Here is a 20,395-nt window from a genome sequence, read left to right on the forward strand (position 1 = left end):
AACAAACGGCCTGACGTCACTCGCCTATAAGGCTTTCAACATTCGGTGGGCGTGGTCATCGCCGACAGGGGCGGGCCCCGGGTGGGGCCAGCAACTGCTTCCCGCCTTGCTAGACTCGCGGACCCACGCCTCCAGCTATAAAATTCAAAAAAACGATTTTCTTTGGGAGTCTGTCGTGTGTAGGACTCCATGCCCGAAATGTGAAGAATTAAAGCATGAATACTGAAGTTAAGATTACTTATTAACATAGATAATTTTACTGCTCATAATGATACCTTACACATGCAAATAATTTCACATCTGATATTCATTTAAGCAATTATTTCACAAACCCATTCATTTAATAAACATTTTTTGTTTTGTGCTGTAGGCTTGGGGGTTCAGCAAAGCCTTCATGAGGCGAACAGGCAATAAAAAAATATTGTATATTACAATTTGGTAATTTGGAAACAAATTAAGCAAGTAAAGAGGCAAAGGGTAAGGGGCTGCAATTTTAAGTTCCCAAATTGAGAAAGCCTGAGTGAGAAGGTAACTTTTGAGCAAAGACCTGAAGAAAGAGGGAGGCTGGCAAAGAAACAGCAAATTGTTCTTTGTAAGTAGAGTAGTGAGCCAGGGAGGAGGTAGTTGGAGATAAGGTCAGAGAAGTAAGAGCAGATTTCTTAGAGCCTATAAAGACAATGGAAGTATTGTCCTAGAATATTGAGACAATGTTTGAGGTCCTGGCAATGCAACACTGAAGGAGACAAACAGATTCCTTGTTGAGAGATAAGAGCTTAAATTCTGTGATGGAAAGCAAACACAAAACAAATAAACATGAAAAATATCTAATAGTGATGAATGTCTTGTGTAGAATTTAAGTAAGTGGATGTAATAGGAAGCCAATGGGTAGCTACTTATAAAGTATATAATTGAGTGATTGTGTAAGGCATCCCAGGAAAAGGCATTGAGACGTGAAGGATAAGAAAAAGGGAACTAAGAAGCAGGGCATTGGCTAGAAGTGGCTGTGAAGTCAAGGGAGAGGTTTTCTTTGTCTTTAATTTTTAACTTTTTTATTTTAGGGGTTTAAAGGTGTTTTGTTTATTCAGGTACTGTGCTGTGAATCTCAATTTGCTGATAACAGAAGCTCTAGGAAAAGAGAATATCACTGAAGGAGCTAGACAAAGAGAACCTATTTACTAGCTAATCAAGTTGGGTGAAGATCTAAAGATCAAATTATTTACGCTGGTACCTTTTTTATTTCATTGAGATGTAATTGACATACAGCATTGTATGAATTTAAGATGTGCATGATTTGGGAATTTCCCTGGTGGTTAATGCCACTCTCCCAATGCAGGTGGCCTGAGTTCTAGGATCCCAGGAAGGGGAGCTAAGATCCCATGTGCCGTGTAGTGTGCCCAAGAAAAACCCCAAAGATATGCATGTGTGTATTGTGAAATGATTACTACATTACATTTAGTTAACTCATCACCTCACCTCAAAATTTTCTTTCTTGTGATAAGAATTTTTAAGATCTACTCTCTTCAGTTCAGTTCAGTTCAGTCGTTCAGTCCTGTCTGACTCTTTGCGACCCCATGAATTGCAGCATGCCAGGCCTCTCTGTCCATCACCAACTCCTGGAGTTCACTCAGACTCACGTCCATCGAATCAGTGATGCCATCCAGACATCTCATCCTCTGTCGTCCCCTTCTCCTCCTGCCCCCAATCCCTCCCAGCATCAGAATCTTTTCCAATGAGTCAACTCTTCGCATGAGGTGGCCAAAGTACTGGAGTTTCAGCTTCAGCATCATTCCCTCCAAAGAAATCCCAGGGCTGATCTCCTTCAGAATGGACTGGTTGGATCTCCTTGCAGTCCAAGGGACTCTCAAGAGTCTTCTCCGACACCACAGTTCAAAAGCATCAATTCTTCGGCGCTCAGCCTTCTTCACAGTCCAACTCTCACATCCATACATGACCACAGGAACAACCATAGCCTTGACTAGATGGACCTTTGTTGGCAAAGTAATGTCTCTGCTTTTCAATATGCTATCTAGGTTAATCATAACTTTCCTTCCAAGGAGTAAGCATCTTTTAATTTCATGGCTGCAGTCACCATCTGCAGTGATTTTGGAGCCCAAAAAATAAAGTCTGACACTGTTTCCACTGTTTCCCCATCTATTTCCCATGAAGTGATGGGACCAGATGCCATGATCTTAGTTTTCTGAATGTTGAGCTTTCAGCCAACTTTTTCACTCTCCACTTTCACTTTCATCAAGAGGCTTTTTAGTTCATCTACTCTCTTAGCAACTCTCATATGTAATACAGTATTATAACTATAGTAACCATGCTTCACACTACATTCCTAGAATTTATTTATCTCATAACTAGAACTTTTAGCCTTTTGACCAACTTTTAGTTTCATGTAGTCCCTCTTGCTTATTTTTGCTTTTGCTGCTTTGTGCTTTAGGTGTCATATCCAAAAAAAAATCATTCCCCAGGCTGATTTCAAGAAGCTTTCCTGTATGTTTTCTTCTAGGAGTTTTATGGTTTCAGGTCTTACAATTAAGTCTCTAACTGATCTTGAGTTAATTGTTGTGAATGGTTTAAAATAAGGGTCTAGTTTTAATTTTCTTCATATGAATTTGCAAAGACTACCTTTTTCCTAATGAATGAGCATTCTTGGCTCTCATGTCAAATATTAGTTGATTGTATATACATGGGTTTATTTCTGTACTCTTGATTCTGTTCCATTGGCCTGTGTATCTGTTTTTATGGCAGTGTCATAAACTGTTTTGATTACTATAGCTTTGTAATATAGTTTGAAACCAGGATGTGGGATGCCTCCAGCCATGTTATTCTTTCTCAGGATTGCTTTGGTTTTTCAGATTCTTTTGTGGTTCCAAATGAATTTTAGGATTTTTTTTTTTTTTTTGTCTATCTTTGTAAAAAATGCCACTGGAATCTTGAGAGGAATTTCACTGAATCTATAAGAGGCTTTGGATATATGAACATTTTAACAGCATTAATTCTTCCAATTCATGAACACAAAACATCTTCCTATTTATCCATTCCTTTTCCAGTTTCTTTCATTAATGTTTTATAAATTGCAGTATACAGATCTTTTACCTCCTTGGTTAGATTTATTTTTAAGTATTTTATTGTTTTTGTTGCTACTAAAATGATGTCCCATAAGGTTAACAGAAGCTGGAGCCTAAACAGAAGACCTTGAGTGTGTCTTACAGAACAACAGTTTATAACCTGCCTTCGCTGATCAGGTCTGCTTTCAGTTTGTTTGATTTATTTTTCCCTTTCTCTAATTTCATACCCTCCAAGCTTAACATAGCCTAGGTAATATATCACCACACTTCTTCTCTTTTTAAAACATTTTTGTTTATTTATGACTGTGCTGGGTCTTTGTTGCTGCCTATGGGGTTTCTCTATTTGCGGTGTGTGGGCTTCTCATTGTGGTGGCTTCTCTTGTTGCAGATCATGGGCTCCAGAGTGCACCGGCTTCAGTGTGCAGACCCAGTAGTTGCAGCTCATGGGCTCAGTAGTTGTGGTGCACAAGCTTAGTTGCCCAGAGGCAGGTGGACTCTTCCCAGATCAGGGACTGAACCATGTCTCCTGCATTGGCAGGTGGATTCTTTACCACTGGACCACCAGGGAAGTCCCACCACACACTTCTTAACACTCCTATAGATAACAGTTCTGACATATGGATCACTATGGTAACAGGAGATTAAGTTGTTTTCCAGAAATCTGGAGTTGGTTTTTGCCCGGTTCCTTCTGGCTAAGACTAGTGGGGACCACCGACCCTAAAACTGGGCCTGCTCAAAACACTGATTACCTCACCTTTTCCTTACCTCCAATTACATTTCCTCACACCTAAAATCACCCTGCTTCTTTATCCCATAAACATCACAGACCTGTCCCCTTCAGGGAGACAGATCTGAAATTTGTTCTCCTGTCTCCTTGCTTGGCTGCCTTGTGAACAAACTCTTTCTTTACTGCAAAGCTTTGTGTTTTACTTTAGCTTTCAGTCAGGCAAACAAACCTCATTTGGTAACACTATTGTAAATGGGATTGTCTTTTTTGCATATAATGTATTGTTAGTGTAGAGAAACACTGGGGCTTCCCCGATGGCTCAGAAGTAAAGAATCTGCTTAAGTGCAGGAGACGTAGGTACTATCCCTGGGTCAGGAAGATCCCCTGGAGAAGGAAATGGCAACCCATTCCAGTTTTCTTGCCTGGAAAATCCCATGGACAGAGATGCCTGGCGGGCTACAGTCCATGGGGTTGCAAAGAGTCAGACATGACTTAGTGCCTAAAAGCAACAACAAATAGAAACATTACTGATTTTTTAATATTTATTTGTATCCTGTAATTTTACTGACTTTGGTGATAAGATCTAACTTTTTTTGTGGAGTCTTTAGGATTTTCTGTATATAAAATCATGTCCCCTGCGAAGAGAAATTTTTACTTCTTCTTCTCTGATTTGGGTGCCTTTTACTTGCCTGATTTCTCTGGCTAAGACTTCCAGTACTATGTTGCATAGGAGTGGTGAGATTGGGTAGCCTTGTCTTGTTCCTAACCTTTGAGTAAAACCTTTCAAGTTTTCACCATGTGGTATGATGTTAGCTGTGGGTTTCTCATACATGTCCTCTACTATGTTTCAGTATATTCCTTCTATACCGAATTTGTTGAGAGTTCTTATCATGAATGGATATTAAGCTTTGTCAAATGTTTTATGAAAAAAGCACTTATTGTGATGATCTTATAATTTTTATTTTTCATTGTATTAATGTAATATGTCATGCTTATTAATTTGCATGTTGAACCATCCTTGCATCCCAGAAATAAATCTCACCAGATTACTGTGTATGATTATTTGAATCATACAGTTGAATTTGATCTGCTAGTATTTTGTTGAGAATTTTTGTGTCTATATTCAGGGGGATCTTGGCCTGTAGTGTTTTTTTTTTTGTTTTCTTGTTGTGGTTCTGGCTTTGGTTTTAATAATATAATGCTGGCCTTGTAAAATGAGTCTTGGAGTATTCCCTTCTGTTCAGTTCTTTTTGAAGGGTTAAGAAATATTGGCATTAATTTTTCTTTGAATGTTTGGTGAAATTCACCAGTAAAATCAGGAACAGGGATACTTCATCCATAGCAACAAAAGGAAGAGTAGAGAGTATGGATTCAAATGCCATGGATTTGTAGTTTAGTGGTAGAGAGATGAATAAGCATCCATCTGCTTTTAGTTGAGCTCAAAGCTTAGTGGTTAAGAATGTGGACTCTGATGCCACACAACCTAGGTTTGAATCCTCAGACCCATCAGTTAATAGCTACATGACATTAGGCAAGTTTTCTCACTTCTCTGTGCCTCTGTTTCTCCATCTTTAAAATGTGGATTATAAAAGGTTGCCTTCAGGATTAAATGAGCTCATAAATGTGAAGACCTTAGAACAATAATACTAAGCACTCAATATGTATATATTCTAGTTCTTAAATTTTTCTGAAAGAAATGTGTTACGAAATATAAGAGGGGAAGGTTTGAAAGACAACCCTCAGAATGGAAAAACATAATAGCAAATGAAACAACTGGCAAAGGATTAATTTCCAAAATATACAAGCAGCTCATACAACTCAATGCCAGGAAAACAAACAACCCAATCAAAAAGCGGGAAAAAGACCTAAATAGACAGTTCTCCAAAGAAGACACACAGACGGCTAACAAACATGTGAAAAGATGCTCAACAACACTCATTATTAGAGAAATGCAAATCAAAACTATAATGAGCTATCACCTCACACCGGTCAGAATGGCCTTCATCAAAAAGTCTACAAACAATAAATGCTGGAGAGGGTGTGGAGAAAAGAGAAATCCTCTTGCACTGTTAGTGGGAATGTAAATTAATATAGCCACTATGGAAGACTATATGGAGATTCCTTTAAAAACTAGGAATAAAACCATCATATGACCCAGCAATCCCACTCCTAGGCATATACCCAGAGGAAACCAAATTGAAAAAGACACATATATCCCATTGTTCATTGTAGCATTATTTACAATAGCTAGAATATGGAAGCAACCTAGATGTCCATCGAAAGATGAATGGATAAAGAAGTTGTGGTACATAAACACAATGGAATATTACTCAGCCATAAAAAGGAACGCATTTGAGTCAGTTCTGATGAGGTGGATGAATGAACCTAGAACCTATTATACAGAGTGAAGTGAGTCAGAAAGAGAAAGATAAATAGGGCAAGGAGAACGTTGAGGGTGAGAGACTCTCTGTGTCCCTGGAAGCCTAACTTGCTATTGAATATGAGGCCCTTGCAGAGGAAGTTGGTTGCCCTCTGACTAGACAGTGGAGAGACTGTGTTGACAGTGGAAGGGCCAAGCACTGTCTGTTAGCAGTAAGTGCCAGGGGGTCCTGGGGGGGTGGGTGCCAGGGTGGTGCATCTTCATCAGAGCATGTGCCACGGAGGAGTCTGCACTCCCCACTCCCAGGTGTAGGACCCAGTGCAGCTGCTGGCCACACTGCCAGAGGGATGGTGCATGCTCACACCTTGCGGGGCAGAGCAGGGGGTGAGGCAGACGTCACTGTTGGAATGGGAACAATGGATGCAAGGACAAGTCTGTCTCTGAATTCCTCTCTAAAGAACTTGGTCAATCGGAGAAGAAAACATTTTCGTCGTCAAGATGGGCTATTTGGGAAGGAAGTCCGTTATCTTCCCATATTTATTCAATAATAGAGTCAGGTTTTTAAACCTTGACAATGCACCACGTCTGTGAGTACAAAGCACTTCCCAGAAGACTGTGATTTACATTCATGCTTCTGCCATTTGGTAGGAGAAGATGCTTCATGATCTGTCATTGAAACAAGGTTGCAAACACATCCACAGAGAGAATTTGAGTCTGTGTCACTTGTATTATGACTTTTCAGGTGCCTGAACGGCCACCCCTGGGGGCACGTCGCATGGGACAGCATGGGAGGAGACGTGGTCTGGCTCAGGAGTGCCTCTAGGAAGTGATAGCAGAGCCAACTTGGTTTAAAAAATGTAAACTGGGATTTCCCTGGTGGTCCAGTGATTAAGACTTCCCCTCCCAATGTAGGAAGTGTGGGTTCCATCCCTGGCAGGGGAAGCAAGACTCCACATGCTTCAAGGCCAAAAAACTGAAATATGAACCAGAAACAATACTGTAACAGATTCAATAAAGACTTTAAAAATGGCCCACATCAAAAACAAAATGAAAACTAACAAGCTTCATGTTTTACTGTAGATGCATATATACAAAGACTTCCCTGGTGGCTTAGTGGTAAAAAAAAATATGCCTGCAATGCAGAAGACTTGGGTTCGATCCCTGGGTCAGGAAGATCCCTTGGAAAAGGGCATGGCAACCCACTCTAGTACTCTTGCCTAGAGAATCCCATGGACAGAGAAGCCTGGAAGGCTGCAGTCCATAGGGTCGCACAGAATCAGACACAACTGAAGCGACTAAGCAGCAGCAATACACATATAAGGAATCTAGAAAAATGGTACTGAAGAATTTATTTACAGGGCAGCAGTGGAGAAACAGACATAGAGAATAGACTTATAGACATGGGGAGAGGGGAGGAGAGGGTGAGATGCATGGAAAGAGTAACATGGAAACTTATATTACCATATGTAAAGTAGATATCCAACAGGAATTTGCTGTAAGGCTCAGGAAACTCAAACAGGGGCTCTGTATCTATTAAGAGGGGTGGAATGGGGCAGGAGATGGGAGGGAGGTTCAAATGGGAGGGGATATATGTATACCCATGGCTGATTCATGTTGAGGTTTGACAGAAAATAACAAAATTCTGTAAAGCAATTATCCTTAAATAAATTAAGAAAAGAGGGGAAGGTTTGAAAAGGTCATTTCAGAGAATGAGAAAGCAATAGAAGTAGAGTAGGATTGCTGGGCAGTGTTGCATGCCCATTTAAGATTTATGGTCATGAATTTAAAGTGAGACCAGTCAACAGGGATATCAGCTTTTTTTCAGCAATGTCATGTTGAAGAATAAAGAGCAACGGGGTAAGCTCAGAGTGTGTAGAGAGATGAATTTATCCAAGCGAGCCAAGTGACAGGAAAGGACAATTGAGTTTACAGTGATATCCAGGGCTGTGAATATGATTATAAAACCTAGTTTAAGGAAGGAAGGAAGTGAGAATAGGAGATGAAAGAAGGATAAAACTACAAATCTTACTAAGGTCAAGGAAGCCCTGGAGTAGGAATAGGTAACCTGGAAGGGTAAGAAGTGGTGATTGAAAGATGATGGGACACCTGAAGTCAAGATTTTGGAAGTGAAACAGTTACTGATGAGGGCAAAGACCACATCATGATGAGATACCACCACAGCCATGGATGACTGAGGTCAAGTAGAAGAACAGATTTGAGGATGAGGAGGTCCAGGAACTAGAAGTAAAAGCATTTAAAGCATTGTCCTAGGACATGCTGAGAATAATGACAAGAACAGTAGTGTAAAAAAAGTGAGAGCTCAGGGCTAAAATCACCATTGAATGAGGACTAATGCCCAGAGGATGGGTAGATGACAGCAACAAAGCAGAATAGCAGGGGATGAAGTACAGTGGCAAGGTCTCAAAGAAGCTAAGGTTTATGAAGGAGGGAAAATGGTTTAGAGGCAGCAGAGGGAACATTTAGTATTAACCACCCTGTGGGATAGACAGTAACACCCCTTTTAGTTGATAAAAAACGAACCCAAGAGACTACAAGTTCACAGAGTTACTACTATTAAATAGCAAAGCTGTAATTCACCACAGAATTATTGAGTGTTTCCTATGTATCAGGCACTAGGCTAGATATTGCTATTACTAAAAAGAGTAAGATCCTTCCCCTAAACATGAGGGGTCTGAAACAGAAACAATATATAAACAGACAATGACAAGACAGAGTGATGAGTACTTTACACTTCTTCCTTCAATCTAACACTTCTCCACTGAATTCACTTTCACAATTCCTAGATATATAAACATTTAATTTAGAAGCCCCCCATACACACCAAACAAAAGATATTATGGAAGAAGCTAGAAGGTATATAACTATGTATTGTTTCTCTTCCATTTAAATGTAGTCTCCATGAGAGTAGAGATTTTGTCTCACTTGCTTACAACTGTATCTGCAGCAACCAAAGCAGAACCTGAAACATGGTTGTTTCCTTCTCTTGCAAAGAGCTTCTGATCTAGTTTGATTCATCAGTTTAATGTATTAAAATCATATGGCATGAAAGACATTGGTTCAATGATATGTGGATATAGTCCCTGCCCTCAGGGAGCTTCTAAGCTAAGGGAAGGATGGGCCACACATGAAAGTCAGAGGAAAATGAAAGAGGTGCAAAGAAAATGCAACTGGAAATCATAGAAAGAAGAAACCTGGTCAAGGAATAGAAATTGATGTTCAAGCAGCAGAAGTGCTTATTAGGAAAAGCCATTCTCATAATTATTGAAACCATATTACATAAGATGTTTCCTACACACAAGTCACTTTGTTTATTGCAATTCGAGTTCTTCATACTATTCCTTACAAACTATAATTTGTCTTCTTTAAGGAATGCCACAGATAGCAATATACACAAGGAATATTTTCTATATCCCTGTTTACTGACTTTTCTATACTTTTCTGTAAATAGCAGCAAAATGGAATAAAAAGAACTTGACCTTAGAATTAAAGAGATGAGCATGAAGTGTCCTGGATCTGCTATTTTGGCTGTGGGACATTGGGTAAGCCTGTGTAGGACTGAAATTTCTCTTCTGTAAATATGAAGGTAAATCTCTATCTAATTTAAGTAGTAAGAAAGAACATATCTAAAAGAGATAGCAGCCAATAAAATCACTTTCCAGTTTCCCCCTTCCTTCCTTTCTTTGGGATATCCTCTTTCTTAAATAACAATTCAACAGTTTGTTAAGAATAAGACACATGTTTAGCACCTTCAACAAAGATGAAGAGCTAGTTCCTATCCAGTAGGTAATCACGGGCATGAAACATCCGTGCAACCGAGTATAATACAAAGCTACTCTGGATATACATATGCTTTTCTCACTAATTCCACCATTTATTTTCTACCCTGTGCCAGGGACTGTGCCATGAACTGTAACAAAAGTATGTACCTTATCACATTTAACCCTATCCCAATAACCCTATGAATGTGTTTGTCTCCATATTTTACAAATAAGGAAAATGAGGTTCAAAGAAATTAACCAACTTACCCAGGTACCTATAAGTATTAATTGGTGAGTATTTAAAGGGCTTTCCAAGTGGCACAAGAGGTAAAGAACCTGCCTGCCAATGTAGGAGACATAAGAGATGTGGGTTTGATCCCTGGGTCAGGAAGATCCCCTGGAGGAGGGCGTGGCAACTCACTCCAACGTTGTTGCCCGGAGGACCCCATGGACAGAGGAGTCTGGTGGGCTATAGTCCGTTGGGTCTCAGAATTGGACATGACTGAAGCAACTTAGCACACACGCCTCTAAGTCCAATGTAAACACGTCTGTCTTTTCATTATGCTACATAGCCTCACCGAAAGACACTACACACTTCATATAGAAAACTTAAAATTCTAAGAGCATTTATTCAGCAGAAAACCTCATGTTGCTGATGTCTTTTGACATAAACAGTGTTGGGATCTTGAAACATGTTTCAGACTGAGTTAAAAGCTTTACAATGTGTCAATTACTACTTTTCCATTGGCTTCTTAAGAGCACCAATCAGATCATATTCATCTCTGTGGCTCAACTAGCCCAACGCCTGGCACACAGAGATACTTAAAAATTGTTATTTGACCTCAATTATGTGGTTCCTGGAAAATCCCATGGACGGAGGAGCCTGGTAGGTTGCAGTCCATGAGGTCGCTAAGGGTCGGACACGACTGAGCAACTTCCCTTTCACTTTTCACTTTCATGCATTGGAGAAGGAAATGGCAACCCACTCCAGTGTTCTTGCCTGGAGAATCCCAGGGACGGCAGAGCCTGGTGGGCTGCCATCTATGGGGTCGCACAGAGTCGGACACGACTGAAGCAACTTAGCAGCAGCAGCAGCAGCAGCATGTGGCTTCCCTGGTGGCTCAGAGGTTAAAGCGTCTGCCTCCAATGCGGGAGACCCAGGTTCAATCCCTGGGTTGGGAGGATCCCCTGGAGAAGGAAATGGCAACCCATTCCAGTATTCTTGCCTGGAGAATCCCATGGACGGAGGAGACTGGTGGGCTACAGCTCGCAAAGAGTTGGACACGACTGAGCGACTTCCCTTTCACTTTCATGTGCTCTATTAAAACGGACTTACTGGGATTTCCCTGGGGGTTCAGTGGTTAGTGAAGGAAGGTTACACAGCTCAAAATAGCCTGGAGTTAAAACTCCCTTCTGGGTCCTCCCCACCAATCAATGCAAAACAAAGAACTCTCTCACCCGCCTAGCTCCCAGCTGGTCCTAGCCTCTGGCCAATCTCCAGAATTCCTTGCCCCAGCAGTTTAAGAGATAACTACTCTGAACAACCTTGGAGAAGAAGAACAGGCCCCCTTAAGAGAGTAGATTTCCACATATATGCCTATATATACTTACTCTTTTCTTGGATTAGTGCAGCAGCTCACTAATCTGACAGCTGCCCCTTCTTGCCTCATTAAAGGTGATCTGTTCCTGTAAAATGCTGCTCTTATTCTTTTTCTGAACCTCGCCTTCTCTAACCCCCTTACACTACAGTTAGGACTCCATGCTTCCAGTGCTGCACTGGCCCAATAGCCAAACAAACAACAATAACAACAACAAAGCAAACACCAAAAACTAAGTTCCAAGTTCTGTGCTAAGAAACATCACCTACATTTTCTCCTTTAATTCCTACATCAATCCTTTAAGACTCGTATTATCACACCGATTTTACAGATGAGGACATTGGGACATGTAGTTATTGAATGGCTTGCCCAAGATTATACAGCTAGCAAACAGCAGAACCAGAATTAGAATCTAGGATTTTTTTTCACCCCACAGTCATTTCACCCCAGCTGCAAGCGGATTTCTTTGGAAGGAATGATGCTAAAGCTGAAAATCCAGTACTTTGGCCACCTCATGCGAAGAGTTGACTCATTGGAAAAGACTCTGATGCTGGGAGGGATTGGGGGCAGGAGGAGAAGGGGACAACAGAGGATGAGATGGCTGGATGGCATCACTGACTCGATGGACATGAGTCTGGGTGAACTCCGGGAGTTGGTCATGGACAGGGAGGCCTGGCGTGCTGCAATTCATGGGGTCGCAAAGAGTCGGACACGACTGAGCGACTGATCTGATCTGATCTGATCTGATGTGTAAATAAAGGTCTTGGACCTGACACAGGCAGCATCATCAACTTCTTTATCAGTTTTAACTTTTATCAGGCTCACGCAGGTATCAGCATAATCTGTGCATGCATGCTCTATGGACTGTAGCCCACCAGGCTCCTCTGTCCATGGGATTCTCCAGGCAAGAATACTGGAGTGGGTTGTCCTGCCCTCCTCCAGGGGATCTTCCCAACGCAGGAATCAAATCCATATCTCCTGGGTCTCCTGCATTTCAGGCAGTTTCTTTACCCACTGAACCACCTGGGAAGCCCTCAGCAGGCTCTTCAGTTCAGTTCAGTTCAGTTCAGTCCAGTCGCTGAGTCATGTCCGACTCTTTGCGACCCCATGAATCGCAGCACGCCAGGCCTCCCTGTTCACCACCAATCCCGGAGTTCACTCAGACCCACATCCATTGAGTCAGTGATGCCATCCAGCCATCTCATCCTCTGTCGTCCCCTTCTCCTCCTGCCCCCAATCCCTCCCAATATCAGAGTCTTTTCCAATGAGTCAACTCTTCGAATGAGATGGCCAAAGTACTGGAGTTTCAGCTTTAGCATCATTCCTTCCAAAGAAATCCCAGGGCTGATCTCCTTCAGAATGGACTGGTTGGATCTCCTTGCAGTCCAAGGGACTCTCAAGAGTCTTCTCCGACACCAAGTTCAAAAGCATCAATTCTTCGGCGCTCAGCTTTCTTCACAGTCCAACTCTCGCATCCATACATGGCCACTGGAAAAACCATAGCCTTGACTAGACGGACCTTTGTTGGCAAAGTAATGTCTCTGCTTTTCAATATGCTGTCTAGGTTGGTCATAACTTTCCTTCCAAGGAGTAAGCGTCTTTTAATTTCATGGCTGCAGTCACCATCTGCAGTGATTTTGGAGCCCCAAAAATAAAGTCTGACACTGTTTCCACTGTTTCCCCATCTATTTCCCATGAAATGATGGGACCAGATGCCATGATCTTAGTTTTCTGAATGTTGAGTGTTTTTTTTTTTGAATGTTGAGTTTTAAGCCAACTTTTTCTTTCTCCTCTTTCACCTTCATCAAGAGGCTTTTTAGTTCCTCTTCACTTTCTGCCATAAGGGTGGTGTCATCTGCATATCTGAGGTTATTGATATTTCTCCTGGCAATCTTGATTCCAGCTTGTGCTTCTTCCAGCCCAGCATTTCTCATGATGTACTCTGCATATAAGTTAAATAAACAGGGTGACAATATACAGCCTTGACATACTCCTTTTCCTATTTGGAACCAGTCTGTTGTTCCATGTCCAGTTCTAACTGTTGCTTCCTGACCTGCATACAAATTTCTCAAGAGGCAGGTCAGGTGGTCTGGTATTCCCATCTCTTTGAGAATTTTCCACAGTTTATTGTAATCCACACAGTCAAAGGCTTTGGCATAGTCAAGAAAGAAGAAATAGATGTTTTTCTGGAACTCTCTTGCTTTTTTGATGATCCAGCGGATGTTGGCAATTTGGTCTTTGGTTCCTCTGCCTTTTCTAAAACCAGCTTGAACATCTGGAAGTTCATGGTTCACGTATTGCTGAAGCCTGGCTTGGAGAATTTTGAGCATTACTTTAGTAGCAGGCTCTACTTAACTTCAAATGTCAAAACATAAGTCATCAGGATGAGCCAGGAGCGAGGGCAGTTCTTGACTCCTAAGACCATGTCCAATTGCACAGCACTTTTTCTACATTCTGTACCAAGTATCAAGCTACATGCTTTAGATCATCAGCTAAAATTAAACATGGTGGAGACACATCAGCTCTCATTCCCACATTCCTCAGGGACTGGCGTCTCGTTGAATGAGATGGCAGCTGAAGCAGAGCAGAAAGCTAGGATCGGGCTCAGAATCAGAAGATAGAGACGAGTTTACCACTAAACATTGTAAGCTCACCAAGGACAGGAACTGGGACTAATTCACCCTGCCACTTAGAATAAATGTTAAAGATGTGATTTTTAAAAAGATCATTTTGGTTGTAAAACTGAGAACAAATCTGAGATGGGCAAGACTGGTAGCAAGGAGACAAACTAAGAGACTTTTAAAAAGCCAAGCAAGTAGTAGCAATAGTCTAAACGTGAACAATGAGAATAATGACGGCAGGGATAGAGAATGGGAAAGATACTGTACTGCAGAGTTATTGAAAAATGTTTTGGAAATAAGATTTTAAAACTCACTAAACAATGGAATTAGAGAAGAGGGAATAAAGGGAGGGAGAGGTAAGACCAAAGTTTCAAACTTGCACAACTAAGTATTTAAGTAGTCAAGTTTCTTTTTTTTTTTTTTTTTTAAGGAAGAACAAAAACAGCTTGTATTTCTCAATAGGAAGTTTCCTTCCTTTACACAGCTGTTTAGAAATGTGATATATTTTTTTTAAGTTTCCAGGAAAAAGTACTTCCAACTTTCCAAAGCCAAGATTTGTAGGTGCAAATTGCTTCAAAATGCATTCTGTTGTTGCTAGTTTGTTGCCTTCTCTTCCTAAACTTCCCACCAACTGCTTTTTGTTATTGCTGTTGTTGTCATGTTTCTCAATTGGCCGTTGTTGGGCATCAAATCAAATGACATTTACAAAATGCTGCCTCCTTAAGGGAAAACACAGACACCTACAAAAATTTGACTATCCTTTGCTGAGTGTGGAGGAAACAAAAGATCGAGTTTAAATATAGGAAAAGCAAAATAAGACACAGTCTCTTTTGCCCACAAACAAATCCCCATTCTTTCCCACCCTTTCCTCCAGCTAGAGAGCAAGAAAGTGAAATGTCAAGTTTAGGAAAAGCAGCTTAGATTTTGAGGCAGAAGGGAGCGGGGGAAGGGAGAGAAAACACTTTAGAAAGTCTAGACCCTCTGTTTTAAGGAGAGAAAAAAAGGAATGCACTTATCTTTTGACCTCCCCTTCTAAAGTCCCCTTGGAGATATCTGCACATTCCAGCTACCCTGGGCTTTAAACATTTCACAAACATCCCCCCACCCAACCCTCAGATGGAATTGACCCCTCATTCTCTTGTGCCCCACCTATTCTCTGAGCAAATTTCTGACAGAGTCTGAGACACCTAATTGCCTTAATTATCATGTGGTTCACAGAGGCTGAAAGCTCCCCTTGACAGTGGGTTATTTGAGGACTTGGTCATATATACATCCTCACCTTAGCTCAGTGCCTGATACAGACAATAAGGAAACAGTGGAAGCAACTTAGCAGCAGCACCAGGCAATCAGGATAAAAGGTGAGGGGAGGCAAGGGGAGCTGGTTTGCTAGAAATAGTTTTCACTTAAATTTATTTTGCTTTATTTGGATGGATTTAGAGGAGTTAATAGAAATTAAGGGGCTTAATCTCTTGAGCCGCCTTTCCTAGTAAATGTCAAGGAAAAAGTAGCTTCTCAAGACTGTAATCTCCTTGAGGTCAGTGACTTATTCGCCTGTATATCCCCAGTGTGAGAACACTGCGTGGGACACAGCAGCCCCCACTGAATGCTTGTGAAACTGATTTGAATTTAGCTCCTTGCTTTTCTCCTATTGACTTCCTTTGTGGCTCAGACAGTAAAGAATCTGCCTGGAATGCAGGAGACCCAGGTTCAATCCCTGGGTCAGGAAGATCTCCTGGAGAAGGAAATGGCTACCCACTCCAGTATTCTTGCCTGGAGAATCCTGTGAATAGAGGTGCCCGGAGGGCCAAAGACCATGGGTCACAAAGACTTGGATGTGACTCAGAGACTAACACTTTTCTCCTGTTACTGTTGACCCTTGAACCATGCAGGGCTAGGGGTACCCACTCTTAGCAGAGTGGAAAATCCTCGTGTAATTTTAGAGTTGGCACTCTCTCTCCACATCTCCCCATCCACAAGTTCAACCAACCATAGTTTGGATAGTACCATGGTATTCTATAGAAAAAAATCCAAGTATAAGTGGACCTGCACAGTTCAAACCCATGTTGTTCAAAGGCCACCTGTGTTCCCTTTTCTTGGAATGAGCTTTCCATATCCTCTGCCTGGGAAACTTTTTACTGATCATGCAAGTCCCACTTCAAATGTCTATTCCTGTTTGAGGGCTTCTTCAAACAGCCCCACTATGCCAATAACCAGGTAAAACTAATTTTACCTTTTGCTATGTCCCGCAGCAGATTACACACTCCTCTAAGCAGATAGCAATGATCTCACCACACCCTTAATGAGTTCATATACACAATGCATTGTGATCATGTATACAACATTGTCAGGACATGTTAGGAAGACAAATCTATCTACTGGGACCAGGATAGATGTCATGCTGGATTCAAGAAGCCCGTGGTCAAGAAAACAGAAGATGAGGAGGAGGAGAAATGTTAAGTGATTAGGAAAAGAAAGGAATCAAGGGGGACTCCAGATTTCTAGCTTAAGAACAAAGGCAAAGGTTGGGTTTGGGGAACTCTAATAAATGTAATGTTGGACATACTGAATTTTACATATGTGGCACAGCTGGGTAAAAATAGGTGTTCAGCAGGCAAGTGGATAGAATTAGAAGCTCAGGAAATAAATCTGAGTGACAACTACAAGTTCAAGAGTTCTAATCCAGAGATGGTAACTGAAGGCATAGAAGGCTCTGAAATCACCAGCGAATGTGAACAGAGGGTATGGTTCAGGAAGGAATCCTGGAGGACAGCAACATTTTAAAAAGGGGGAAAGAAAGAAAGAGAGAGAAATCAAGAAAAAGACTGAAAATGAACAATTAGACTAGAGAAAGAATAGAGAGTTTGGGGAAGCCAAGACTGAGGGAGAATATGTCAAGGTCTTATGCAAGAAATGAAGCAACCTCCTCCCCTGTGAACTCTGTTTATAAGGTTATTGGCAGATAATCAGAGGCAAAAATGAGGTAGGGAGACAGGGAATAGACTAGAAAGTGAACTTTGGGAAGATGAAAAATGAAAGGTGAGAGGGAGGGACTCTGTGAAATGAAGAAAGAATTTCCAAGTAGTAATGAAAGTCTAGTCTAGTTGAGTTTATTTGTAGCACAGGTTGTCTGGTTGTGGAAATTTTTCCCCCCAGCAATTCTTAGTAACTTGACTGTAGGAACAGAGAAAACACATAATTGGAATTATCCAAGATGGGCTTCCCTGGTGGCTCAGATGGTAAAGCGTCTGCCTACAATGCGGAATACCCAGGTTCCATCCCTGGGTTGGGAAGATCCCCTGGAGAAGGAAATGGCTACCCACTCCAGTGTTCATGCCTGGAAAACTCCTTGGATGGAGGAGCCTGGTAGGCTACGGTCCATAAGCAACTTCACTTTCTCTTTCTCAAGAGGATTTAGCAACTGAAGTGACTTAGCACACACACGTGCAAGGGAATTTAGAGAGTAGAGGTGGCAAGCGGACTGGGAAGAAAGGAGTTGAGAGTGCTGACTGAGGTGAGAGAGATCATGAGATGTAGGTTGACTGTAGCAGAAGAGTGAAAGGACAGGAAAGGAGGATAGAATAGGAGAAAAGAGTCAAGAGGCTCCCCTCTGAGGTTTAAGAGATTGAGAGCCTGGTGGTAGAAGGTTATAATCAGAGGAGCTTCAGATTTCAGGGGCAGAACAGTTCCAAGTGATGGAAAGGTAAGGGTTGAAGTGTGTGAAGAGGTATAGAAGTCAAGGAACTGTGAAGCCACTGTGCTGGAAAGTTCATTTACGTGGAATTTGAAATTACCCACTTGATGGCAGGGATTGAAGTTGAGAGGAAAGCTGTGGGACAGGTGACACAACTTTAACGAAAGAAGTTGCTCAGTGACAAAACGACAAAAGGAGATTCTTCTGTGATTCCCAAACCTTTCCAGGGGACTAAGCAAAAGACTAGAGAGGCTAAGTTGAGTTTAGAAATTATTTGTGGATATCAGTTATCTATCAATATGATATCCCTTCACAGGACCAGGATGGAGTTTCTCCAGTTGCTGCAACAAAATAGCATCAGGAACTTCTGAGAATTGGTCAGTAAGGAAATAATTAGAGATTTATGTGCCAGGATCTTGTTTGTAGTACTGAAACCCTGGAAACAACCTATAACCCCAGCAAAATGGAAAAGGTTAAATATGTTGTAGTAGATCTGTATGATGGACTGAGGTGAAGTCACTGAAGATGGTTTGAGACATAATGATAAATGAAAAAAAGTATAATATAAAATTATACATACATATGAAATGGCTAAAAATTACATATGTAGTATGATTCTAATTTTATTAAAAATGTGCACATCTTCCCAGAAGACTATAAAGCTATGTAGAAAAACATCTGTAGTCCATTTGTGGGATTGTGGTTGATTTTACTTTTTTCTTTATAATTCTTCAGTCTTTTCCAAATGTTGACAAGTAACAGACATTGTATTTATAATAAGAAAAAAAATGCCATTTGTGAAGGAATTTAAAAAAAGAATACAGTAGAAAAACACCACAAGGTAACTACGCCAGCTCAGAATTTTCCAGGTATTTGTCATCTATAATCATAACATGCCTGCCTACTTAAGGAACTGGGATAAGCCAGCATCACAGTTCAAGCATAGATAGCTTATCAGATCCTGCCAGAACAGACGTCTGCCCCAGTCAGGAACCCTGCAGATTTCCTATGCCTTGTTCCTCATTCTGTATTTGTCTAGGTCTCCATGTGAGCTGACACTGCAAGTCCACTTTGCAAACTTGGAGACAAGTTACTGCAGCCAAAATTTTGCAGTACATTCATTTACTGTTTTCAGGAAGTAGCCCTCACTAGCAGCAGTTCTGTGTCAAGCCCTGGACCAAGCACTGAGGACAAAAATCAGTCATGGATGGTTCCTGTCATCAAGGAATGCAATACATTGCCACCAGGACAATCCGTGCTACACCAGTGGTAAAGAAGGCTGCTAAGGGAGCACAGGGAAGGCACCTAAGCCAGTCTATTGAAGGGGTGGAGGGTATCCTTCTGCACTAAAAATAGCCTTTCTCTCCTTTTCATATCCACACTAGCACTTTGACTCAAGCCGGCACATTTCATGCTTGGGCTTCTATCATAGCTTGGAGCTATCAGTTCCACTATTGCTCCCTTCAGCCTGGGCCTCCACAGTGACTATGGGAGCCATTCATATTTCTAAAGAAAAGATAAAATTTAATTCCTTACTTTTCAGTCTTCCTTTTTGTGTCACTCCTTTCCCCATATCCAAATATGACACTAGTTTCCTAAATTCATTTCATTGTTGATCTATGTTACATCTTTGCTACTTCTCCCACCTCTGTGTCAAATGTCTTTCCTCCTCTATGTTTGTATAAAAAATACCACTCGTCTTTAGGGGTTCTACTTGAATGTTTGTCGTGTCTTTCATGAAAATTTTCTTTTTGTTTTTTTTTAGACTGCCCCACTCCCTCCATCTATGATTTTCTTGATTTCTCCCTCCAACTAGTTAGATTAACATTCCCTCATTTGAATGCCTACTATAGCACTTGTAACCTTTGATTTACACATCTGTCTTTTTCATTAGATTATAAACTCTCTAAAGGCAGATTTAAAATTTGTGTTCATCTTAGTATCCCAAGTACCTAGCCCAGGAGTTGGCAAACACTTTCTGTAAAGTGCCAGATACTAAATATTTCAGGCTTTGCAGACTTCTCTATCACAACTACTTAACCCTGCCATTGTACGGTAAAACCATAAATGAATGGACATGGCTGTGTTACAACAATACTTATAAAATAAGTAGTGGGATAGATTTGCCTTTGAACCATAGTTTGCTGATCCCTGACCTAACGTGTGATAGACTTAATGAATTTCTTTTGAATGTAGAATGAAGTGGTGGAGGCAAGATTTGTATCCCATTACATTCTGTAGTAGATGCTAATGGCTTGCTGTCCATTTTTTTTTATTGGCATTCACTTCTGTACACTGAAGCCACTTACAGGGAATACTTACAGTTCTTTGCCTGAAGGCTTTAATTTTTTTTCTCCCTGTCCAGAGAACATACTTGGCCTGTGGGCAAAGCAAGCTAAACATTTCAGAGGTTTAATGTCACAAGAAGCTGCCTGAACTCAGTATGGATGGTGAGTTGGTAGATAATAGCCCAGGCTCCTCACCCCTCCACTGAGACACCCTGAATGTGTCCTATACATTGGCTC

At 41.2% G+C, this 20,395-nt stretch overlaps 1 non-coding gene across 1 annotated transcript; it reads left to right on the forward strand.

The window, feature by feature from the left end:
* Positions 1-11,070: 11,070 nt before the first annotated feature.
* On the forward strand, positions 11,071-11,142 carry TRNAW-CCA (transfer RNA tryptophan (anticodon CCA)). Its single transcript has one exon. It is a non-coding gene; the product is annotated as a tRNA-Trp (tRNA).
* The last annotated feature ends 9,253 nt before the right edge of the window (positions 11,143-20,395 follow it).

The sequence above is a fragment of the Bos taurus genome, chromosome 3, assembly GCF_002263795.3.
Source record: "Bos taurus isolate L1 Dominette 01449 registration number 42190680 breed Hereford chromosome 3, ARS-UCD2.0, whole genome shotgun sequence".
NCBI classification, from domain to species: Eukaryota; Metazoa; Chordata; class Mammalia; order Artiodactyla; family Bovidae; genus Bos; species Bos taurus.